Source organism: Gopherus flavomarginatus, chromosome 5 (assembly GCF_025201925.1).
Source record: "Gopherus flavomarginatus isolate rGopFla2 chromosome 5, rGopFla2.mat.asm, whole genome shotgun sequence".
NCBI lineage: Eukaryota > Metazoa > Chordata > Testudines > Testudinidae > Gopherus > Gopherus flavomarginatus.
In genome coordinates this window covers 57,475,654-57,486,323 of record NC_066621.1, presented here as the reverse complement: position 1 = coordinate 57,486,323, position 10,670 = coordinate 57,475,654, and the positions used below count along the sequence as shown (strand labels likewise).

At 41.0% G+C, this 10,670-nt stretch overlaps 1 protein-coding gene across 1 annotated transcript in view; it reads right to left on the bottom strand.

The window, feature by feature from the left end:
• LOC127051789 (uncharacterized) overlaps positions 1–10,670 on the bottom strand; it is a 434,435-nt gene that overhangs the window by 361,405 nt on the left and 62,360 nt on the right. The window lies entirely within an intron of this gene.

The window sequence follows — 10,670 nt, the reverse complement described above, 5'->3', positions numbered from 1 at the left end:
CACCCAGACACCGGCAATGGGTGAAAAAATTCCTAGAGCTGTGTATGCGGCACTGACAGTGAGGTGCAGTCTTTTGTTCTAAATGGTAGTTCGTGTTCTTTGCCAGAAGCAGAGTTGAAATTTTTTTTTCAGATGCACCATTTCCGATGGAAAGTTCTATCTAGATCCATAGGAGAAGTAGACATTGGATGCTGCTTTCAGTTCTTCAGGCTCCAGTGTGACATACCTTAGAAACAAAGGGAACGTAAAATGAATGTCATTAGTTGCTTTGTAGCAGCGCTTCAACTGACTGATAACATTGGCCAGAATTGCATAAAACACATTCCTTCTGAATAAAGGCTCAGAGTCATCTTCTGGGGTGACAGAACATTATTCCTCAGGTGTCTCATAATGAAATTGTTTCAGTTTCCTACCTTTCTTCTGCAGTAATGGTGGCAAAATTCTCATACCTTTTGTCACAAGGCATGCTTCCAATAGAAGTTTGGGACACTGATCTTGAAGTTGCATTAATTCTTCAATAACATCAGCAGTGAGAGATTACTCAGGCTTGTAAAAAATTTTTTCTCATCAATACTTAGAAGACTTCATGTTGATGGGCTTGTGCCTTCTGGCTGGTCCCTACCTTGAACTATGGTAGGGGTGGGCAAACTTTTTGGCCTGAGGGCCATATCTGGGTATAGAAATTGTATCGTGGGCCATGAATGCTCATGAAATTGGGGGTTGGGGTGCAGGGGAGGTTGAGGGCTCTAGGTGGGGCTAGGGATGCAGTGTGTGGGGTGCAGGAGGCTTCCCCGACCAGGGACCAAGGGGTTTGGAGGGCAGGAGGGGAATCAGGGCTGAGGTGCGGGGGGGTTGAGGGCTCTGGCTGGGGGTGCAGGCTCGGGTGGGGATGAGCAGTTTGGGGTGCAGGAGGGTGCTCTGGGCTGGGACCGAGGGGTTTGGAGGGCAGGAGGAGGATCAGGGTTGGGGCGTGGGTGGGGGCTCAGGTGGGCAGGCTCCTGGCAGCGTTTACCTCAAGCAGCTCCCGGAAGCAGCAGCATGTCTTCCTCTCCAGCTCCTATGCGGCGGCAAGCCCCTGACCCTGCTCCCCAGTAGGATCTTCACGACCAGATTAAAAATTCTGATGGGCCAAACATGGCCCGTGGGCCATAGTTTGCCCACCCCTGGACTAGGGCCTGGGAAAGTGTATCCATTTTCCCCACTTTACTTGGGGCCTGTGTGAGACTTTAGTAAAAGCCACTGGCAGCTGTGAAATTCATAGATATTTTGTAATAACCAAACAATTTGTGAAGAGTACATATTATGCAAACAATCATGCTGCTGCTATGTATTGTGTGCATACAAGAATGAACACAGTTCTGCAGCACTATTCATATCTACTGAAACAGAAGAGGGTGATACAGGCTTTTACAATAACAGTCTCTGGACTGAATTTATTCTTATTTCCCATGTCGAGTGCTTATTTTCCATACTCATATTTAACAGGTTCCCATTGCAGAATTCCCACCCCACTCCTAAACATTTAAAAATCATTAAGACCTAGTAAAGTTTTTTTTTTTAATTGCCTTATGGTTTCAGAGCCATTAGAGTACACTCAAGTCATGTTTTCAGATTTTTCTCTGTCACCATCAGAGGTAAAAATCTACTTTTTAAAAAATGGAAGCTGAGATTCTCACATAATCACTTTACTCCAGGAGTTGGACCTTTAATTTAAAAAAAAAACAACAAATGATATGATACATGACAAAATTACAAGAGTTGGCAACACTCTTGTTGTACAACAGCACTATTGTTGATCTTGCACAGTATTGTAGGTAGCAGGGAATATTTTAGCACTTATGCCCTTACACTGCAAATCCAGGGCCTGGGGTGAGTTTCAGAGGAACAGTATGGATCTTTGAACTCATCACCTCCCTCTCAAAAGCCTCTGTACCCTCAGCATTATGATCCTTTAGAGATGCTAGTTCAGGTCTCTGTTTGCTCCCCTGCAGCTGCACCAAGCCCTCTACTGGTAAGCTAAAAATGTGCTCTATTATACCTCTCCATGGATGGATGCACAGTGTCCATCTTTACTATAAAAAAGTATCTTGGATGTTTTTTATGAGAAATTATTGATGAATTGAAATATTACTTGTTTGTCATGCCAAGGCTTTCTCATGGCCTTCTTTCCATGCAGGCTTTTAACATGATGGACAGGGCTTAAATTCAGCCAGTGCTGTCCAGAGCAGACCTGCGGTAAATATTTTCAGGCACCTCCTGCAGAGTAGAAGCTCCAAACCCCAGTGTGCCCTGTAGGACTGAAGCCTCCACACTGGATATTTTCAGGCACACCCTGCTGGGCTGAAGCACTGACCTCCAGCATGCCTTACGGGGCTAAAACCCTGAGACCCACCTGCCCTGTAGCTGAAGTCCAGAGCCCCGAATGGGGAGGAGGGTGTGTGGCGGGCTCCAGGAAATTCTGTGTGAGAATTTAAGTTCCAATGATAGGTGTATCTCATAAGAGTTGTGGATTAGGACTAGTATATCTACTTTATATGTTCAATATTTTCTGTGCTAAAAGTATGACCTATTCCTTCATATCATGTTTCCTGAGACCAGTGCTGCCTGCTGGCTTCCCAGTGAGTTTCTCTCTCCAAAGCAGGGACTCTCCCTAGGAGAGAACTACACAAACTTGGTTCTATGGTGATGAAAGATTGGAACTTTTAACCAGGAATGCTGCTAGTGTTTCCTTTTATAATCACCCCCTTTTGCCCACAATATTGTCTGATGGGGCATTCTTTGTTATCACAAAGGTGATTTATAGGGCCTTCATTGCTGTACCTCCAAAATTTGCAGGCTTGTCCCAGATGCAATTCCTCTGGTTGCTGCTAGGTGGCAATTATTACCTAGAAAAGCAGATTTATTTAAACTATGATATTTGTTATGCCTTTGTTTAAGGTATGTGGGCACCTAGAATCAGTGTCCTCTCTCAACAAATAATTTTTCCATCTTTCCTATCTTGTTTCCTGGTTATGTTTACTAAACCATTTTTTTTCTTTAGTTGTCAAGCAACAGCCATCCAATCTACATCCTTTACGCCAGCAGCCGCCTAAGGAAGAAGAGCAGATGGTCTAGTTTCAGAAACAAAGAGTGCTTTCATTGTTTATGAAACCCTTTTACTTATATAACATTATAATGCAGTGTTTGACCTTTGCAAAAGATTAGAGGCAATAATGTATGTGTTGTTCTTTAACTTTAAAAAATACTTGCTGATGTCCTGGTTACTTTTTAAAAATATTTGGCTCCACTCTTATGGTACATATGTGTTCCCTGTGAGGTACTCCCACCATTTATTACAGTGTGTTACAGGTTGTCAGGATTTAGGTCTCTGAAGAAAGAGATCAGCAGGACTATTCTATTGACTCATGTTGAAAGCCATACCAGGCAGGACACATTAGCTGCTGTTCCAGGTATGAGAGGGATTGTATCTCCTTTAAGGAGGAGAAAGGAAAAAGCCGGGGATGCAGGGAAAAAGCCTAGGAACAAACCATGCTTAGAAAGAAGTTTTGTCATTCAAGTTAACTATAAAAAAACCTCAGGCAAGAGGTAAGTTCTCTACACTATGACAGTGTGTGTCTGTAGTGTGAGGGACTCTTCCCAGCCGCATAAGGTTTTACAAAATAGTGAATATCTGTCACAAAATTACACATGCATGCAGTTCATTTCAAACTATTTTACAGCTTGAATATTTTGCTTTTCATGAAATGGTATCAAACTGACATTCCCAAATTTCTGAGTTCAATATGAAAAATGATCTGTTTGGAGAAGAAAATAGTTTAGAATTCAAAAATATTGATGTTTGCGTGGAAAACATAGCAATTTTTGAAATTTTATCAATTTGTAAAAGCTGAAAGAATTAAAAACAATGAAGGTATCCAGATTTTGTAATAAAAATATTGCACATCTACTACAGTACACGCTCGCTATAATGCCCTTCATAATAATGAATCTTCGGATATAATGAATCTGGTCCCTGGATTCCATCTCCAGCCCTACAGCTGCAGCGGGGGCTGGCAAAGCTCTCTCCCCCAACAGCTACGGAGCTGAATGAGCTGTCCCCCATGGTAGCTCTCTTGCTGTAATAAACCCCTGGCTATAACGATCAAATGGCTTGGATCCTGAGGGGTTTGTTATAGCAAGTGTGTACTGTAGTTGCTTTGTTCTTCATTGTCACATATGTATTATACTCTGAGAAAATTCACTGGGGCTCTTTTCACTTTCTATCCCCAGGGCATAAGGAAAGTGTGAGAACAAACCAAAGGGTTTTTCATCCTAAAGGCATTGTCTAGCTTATAAAAAAATGTTTCTAGTGCTGGTGCTAACATACATGCATCAAATAATTCAGGTCTTAGTTAGTCTTTTCACTGAACACTACATATTAAATACTGACAAACACACACCCTTAAAACAGGTATAAGCTTTTGCACATGAAAGTCTTAGATTTCTGTGCACACAAATCAGATAGCCATTTAACTATCCGATAGGCATTCACCGATTAGAGTTTTTACATTTTGGAATAGCAATTTTTGTGGGCAAAACATATTGCAGATTATGAATAAAACGTTCAGGGCAAAACCACATAGAATCAGAGAAGTTAAAGTTGGAAAAGATCAATTAGGTTATCCATTCCATCCCTTCGCTGAATACAGGATTGCTACCTCCACTGATGTTTTGCCCAAACTAGTTTCAACATCTCACATGAAGATGCTTTCACCACTTTCTCATCTATTAAAAGAATATCTATTTAATGTATCAGATGTTTATAATATTTAGTTTTTATTAAAACCTTTGCTTTCTTCACTGAAGAGTTTTTTCAGTCTGCAAACTAATAACTGACTCCAGATGTTTCACAATGCAGAGAGCTCAAAACTGTAAACAAGTGTTGAGGAAGGATGGTCTTGTGGGTAAGGCACTAGATGTTGATTCAATTGCTACCTCTTCCACAGATTTCCTGTGTGACTTCAGGCAAGTCATTTTTTCTTTGTGTCTCAGTTCCCTGGTTGTAAAATTGGGATAATAATGCTTTCTTTCTCTCATCCTGTGTCTTAGTCTGTAAATTCTCAAGGCCTGGTGTATCTCTTACCTACCTGCAGCACCTTACACAATGGGGCCTTGATTTCAGTTTGGACCTCTCGGTACTACTGCAATACAAATAGTAAACAATGGAGTTATACCTGAAATGGATTTTGTTCTTTCATTGTACCTTTCTCCTGGGACATTTCATGTTTCTGTCTTTACTTTTATTTCCTTCTAGTATGAACATAGCAGGTAACCATACTTTCCCTCAGAACTGAGTAATGACTTTGTGTATTGTTTGTCAGTGGAATGGCGTCTAGATTTGCTATCAGTAAAAAATAGACCACACTGGAGAAGAAACCCATTACTTTTTTTAAAATATAGAGATAAGGGAGGTCAATAAAGGAGTCAACAAAAGAGGACAGGGATAAGGAGAAGGGGTAGAGAGGGAAGAGCAGCAAGGGAGTGGAAAAGGAGAAGAATGGAAGAGTAACACTTTGCAGAAATAAGGCCAGTCGCTATCAAGATTCCATTTTAAAAGTTACACATTTGGACTTAGGGCAGTTGAAAGAAACATGATGTCAACTTCCAATTCAGACTATCCACACACAAGTTGAAATCCACTTTTGTGCAGATAGCCAATGTAAAACCTACGTATCACTTAAGTCCTCTTGAGAGGACTTGTTATAAGAGCTCAATCCTGATCAGCAGGCTGTAAAGTTAAAGGGTTCTAGCTATAGCTGCATGCCAGAGTGGAAATATCTTCTTTTATTGTACTCTGCTAATTATTGTATCGGCCAAATTGTAGTTCAGCTTGAGTTTTTATACAGTATGCTGCTCAGCAAAGAATACTAAATGTACAGGAAGTCAAGGACAAAATGGGAAAACCATGACATTGTGGTAAAATTTGTTAACCAAATGTAACAAATTGAGAATCACACAATTTTTCTGTTTTGAAAAATGGAAAAACTCCAGTTTATAAATCCCAGGAATTATATTAAATATTAGTGAGAATTGGTGTTAGCAATGGTGTTAGAATAATATTTCAATTTTGTCTTCATTTCTGTTGAGGAAAAATTTGTTTCATTTATGGATGGGTTGTTAATTTGATGCCAAATTAATGATTGATTGAAAACTAACACTGCTGTTAGTGTATTAGTTACCACATCTTAAGATATAGATTAGTTTGTCTATGAAGAGTTTAATACCATTTACATCCACAGCAGAGAAATAACTGCTAGGATGAATGTATTTGGCTCAATAGTGTAATCACTCTGTATATGGGATTCTCATTCAGTGGGAGTGTTGCATCTGGAATTGCCTCAGCCATTCCTGATTATGGGCATCTTTTTGATATTCCAAATTCTGGACCTGATCCTTCTGGGTGCTGGCAGAAATTAACCAAAGCAATCTCATAGTGATGGAAATTACATAATTATTGCATCAGTGTTATGTAATAATCACATACATTCTTTTATTTTTAGCAGGTTTTTCAAATGTTTTTGTATGAATGCAGTGTTTTCACAAGGTGCCTCACTGAAGACCTTAAAGGCACAGCACAAATAGAGCACCGGCACAAGATCCTTCACACTGCCTCATCAATGTGCCTTAAACCTATCCAAGAGGGAACCTCCTGAGGTATGTTTTTATGTCCATTCAGTCCTTCGTCTCTCTGCTGAGACTGTGAAGTAGAGCTAATAATGGAGGTAGTTTGAGATTTGCATCTCTGTCCACTGAGAACTGGATTAAGACCAGCAACTCTGCCAACTGTTGTGATCCTTTAAATGAATACAAGTATTTGATCCTCTCTCTATATATCTCAAAAGTGGTTCAGAGAAGGCTTATATAGTATTTGTAAATCAAGCATGGCAAGAGAGACAAATAAAAATAATGTATTTAAAAAAAAATAGATTAAACAAGCATATGGCTGCTATAGTGTCAATCATTCAAATCAATAATAATATGATATTGGCTCTAGATTATTGTAATCTAGATGGCAAATTTATTTATTTTAACGTTTGAAGTTTTTTATCTACTACATAACTTGAGACTATACTTACAGATTCTTCCGCAAAAAGTTTAACACAGATATGATTACAATAGACCTAAGCTGTTTGGGGTTTTTTAAGATTTGTGATTAATGAAATTGTATGTGATATGGAATTATTTCCTGTATTCAAAATTGTTTCATCTGCATTGAAATGGAAGCTGTGAACATTTTGATAAGTGGGCTGAGAAGTTTTCAAGTTTTACTTGTTGCAGTAAGTACTCCTGTAGTCTTTGCTGTAATGCTGTTTTGTAATAACTTCCTACAGCAATAAATGACTCCCAACAGATCTCCCTACACCTCCTACAGTAATAGAACAATAGACAGATACTTCCTCTCTTTTGACAAAAGCACATTAGTTCTACAAAATGCTATACTATGCCAAGATTCTCCTCTATTCATCTCCGTATTGATAGCATTATTTCCTGTGCTTAGGAAGCACATGAATGGCAGTAAAAAAAGCATTATTAAACCTTTAAAGTCTAAACTTAGAAAATGATAAATTAAAGGTAAAGTTATATAAATAAAGATCTTTTGGATTTTTTTTAATATAACATAGGTTTATTAGACTATGACTTTAGAATTACACGAGCCTGTTTGTTATACATGCGTGGAAAAAGGACAAAGATAACGTAGCAATAAGTCCACCTATTAAAATGCTCATTTCCAGGCAACCTGTGACCCAGCTAGTGTGGGGACATGCATCCCCTTATGCTCCTGTGCAAGCTACTCACAGAACAGATAGCAGCACAGGAGGAAAGCAGACTTCATGGAGCCACTATGTCCTCCACTTTCACTAGTAGGCTAGAAGAGTGGAGACTTTGTGGAGTTTGATACAGTTGCCAACCCTTCAGGATTGTCCTGGTGTCTCCAGGAATTAAAGATTAATCTTCAATTAAAGATTATGTAATGTGATGAAATCTCCAGGAATCCATCCAACCAGAGTTGGCAACCCTAAGCTTTGACTAATTCCCCCAACAATTCAGCTAGCATAGCTGTTTCAGGTATAGACCCAGCAGCAGAGGAAGAGAGACCTAGAGGAGGAGACAAACTTTAGGAGCAAAACACAGAGTCACAATCTTCCTTCTAGATTTCTCCTGAGACAGCAGATATACACTGCCCCTCACTCTGGGCTCCTGACAACACAACAGCTGTAGGTAGGCCTATGCAAACATGGATGAAGCCAATGTATAGGTATTGTATTTCTACACTGTATCCTAATACATTGATTAAAAAAATTCAACATCGTTATTACTGATGCACTCAAATAAACCTGACATTCAGCTTTTAAATACAAAATAATAAAGAGGCAAAGCAAAGAACAAAGAAAAACAAGACTTGGGGCCAGCTGTATGCAGGCAGACCCTCTGGAAATGTTTGTGTTGATCTTCTCTTGAGACACAAGGATCATGCTGCTGCTGCCAGATGTCTCCAAGAATCATTGAATTGTAGTGCCTCCCAATGACCCTGAAATACGGCTTCTAGGGCTACTGTTCCCTGCATCACTATCCCCAAGTACAGGTGCAACACATCTATTGTCTCCACGAGAACTAATGTAGGCATTAAGTGGAGGGGGATTTGTAGGGCTTGAGCGACTTCAGCATCTATGAAATTATCAGCAGCCCCAGGAATTGATCAGGGCCCACTAAGGGGAAAATGAGCTTGGTCCCATCCATGGTACATAACTATAGCTGTACTTGGAAGTGTGAAGAGGACCCACATGCCCTGGATCAGGTTTCCCTCAATGGCTGGGGGATAGTTCTGGAATATAGTGTTCCAGTGGTGCCCAGGCTGTCCCCTAGGCTTGCTTATTTCCTGATTCCTTGCTGGTTGAGGTCTGTGATGGGCAAGGGGTGAGGTCATGTCCTGGGGTTCTGCAATAAAAGCATAAGTTTTTGCTCCATTGGCATTCCTTTTCTTCCAGGGTCAAGCATCAGCAGACCAGATCAACTTGCATCAGTTCATGGGTGGGCCCTATGGTTTTTGGCATGGGGTATGGGTGAGGCAGCAGCAAGATTCCCATCCTCTCCTTGTTTTGCACACCCAACTGGTTGTCGATGTGCAGTGAGAGGTCAGTAAAAGCATCGAAGTTTGTCTGAGTCTCAATGTGGGCTAGCTCATCCTTTACTGCCTCACTAAGTCCATATCAAAACTGGTACAATTGGACTGTTGTTCCACTCAGCATCCACCATAAGTTGTATAAGGGCAGTGTATAAGGTAGCTGTCCCTTGCCCTTGCTGGAGACTTTATAGTGTGACTTCTGCTGAGAGAGTGTCATGAGAGTCATAGATAATTGTGGAAATACCTGCAGGAGGCCCGGGAGGGCGTTTCAATTGGTTAACACTGGGGTGCCCTGCTCCAGCATAGGGGAGGCCCAATTCCAGTGCTTCTCTGGCTAGCAAAATGATCACTAGTCCCACCCTGGCCTGGTCGGGGGATATATTCAAGGGCGGAGCAGGAAAAAAAGACAGCATTGGTTCAGGAACGGCAGTTACCATCAAAAGATTTGGGTAGCAGTACTGCAGGACCCTATAGGGAGGACAGTGGTTCAGCCCAAGCCTGGAACATGGACTTCTCTTCCTGGGACCGTGCTAGCTGCTCGCAGAGTGTCTTATTCTCAGCTCGGAGCTGCACCACTTGGCACCTCAGTACATGGTTCTTGATTTGGAGTTGAGCAACCCACTCCTGTGGATCTGGGATACCCCATGCTGTCCAAGGGGTGGTGGCAGACTCACTCTTTCCATATCCCTGCTAAGGGAGTTCTGTGGAGGGGATCCAAAGTGGTCTGGGCAAGCAGTCAGGGACCAGGCTGTAAGTGGTCTGGTCTAGTGGTCATGGCTGGACTGGTGTTCACAAGTCAAGACTGGCCATGAAACAGTAGGCAGCAAGCAAGGATCAGAGCAATCACTACAGTAATCAATAGGCAAGTCGGGGTCAGGCCAGAGTCAGAAATTAGAGATCAGAGGTAGTTACCAGGCTAGAATCAGGAGGCAAAAGTCAGGGTCAGGGTCAGTCTGGGATCAGAGGCTGTAGATCGGAGATAGTCACGGGGTTTAGTGGCCTGTGTGAAATGATCTGATGGTCTGAGACAGTGAGACAAGCATCCACATCACAAAAGTCACTACTGCTAACAGTAGTAGTATGAACTACTAACAGTTTTAAGTAAGAGTTAAAAGGGATTGTTGTATTTAACAACATCTGCATAGCAGTAAGTATACTTCAAAACAGAGTTAATAAAAAAAAACTAATTAATATATTTACCTGCAGAAATTCAGTGAAAAAATCAAATGATTTTTCAGCAGACAGGAAGCTGTGCAATAATCACCATGACTCAGATTATGGATTACAGAAATCACAAAATACAAGAATAGTAGTAAAGGTCCAGGACTGCAAAGCTCTGTACCTCTATTTTAATAGTATAGAACACCTTAGGTGATGTATAGTAATATTTTCGTATATATATCTTTGCACATGGCACCTTGCTAATCAGGATAATTTCAGAACATGAATACGTCTATTTTCTAGACACTAGAAAGGCTCTGCTTTTGGGGAAGAAAGAACACAGGTG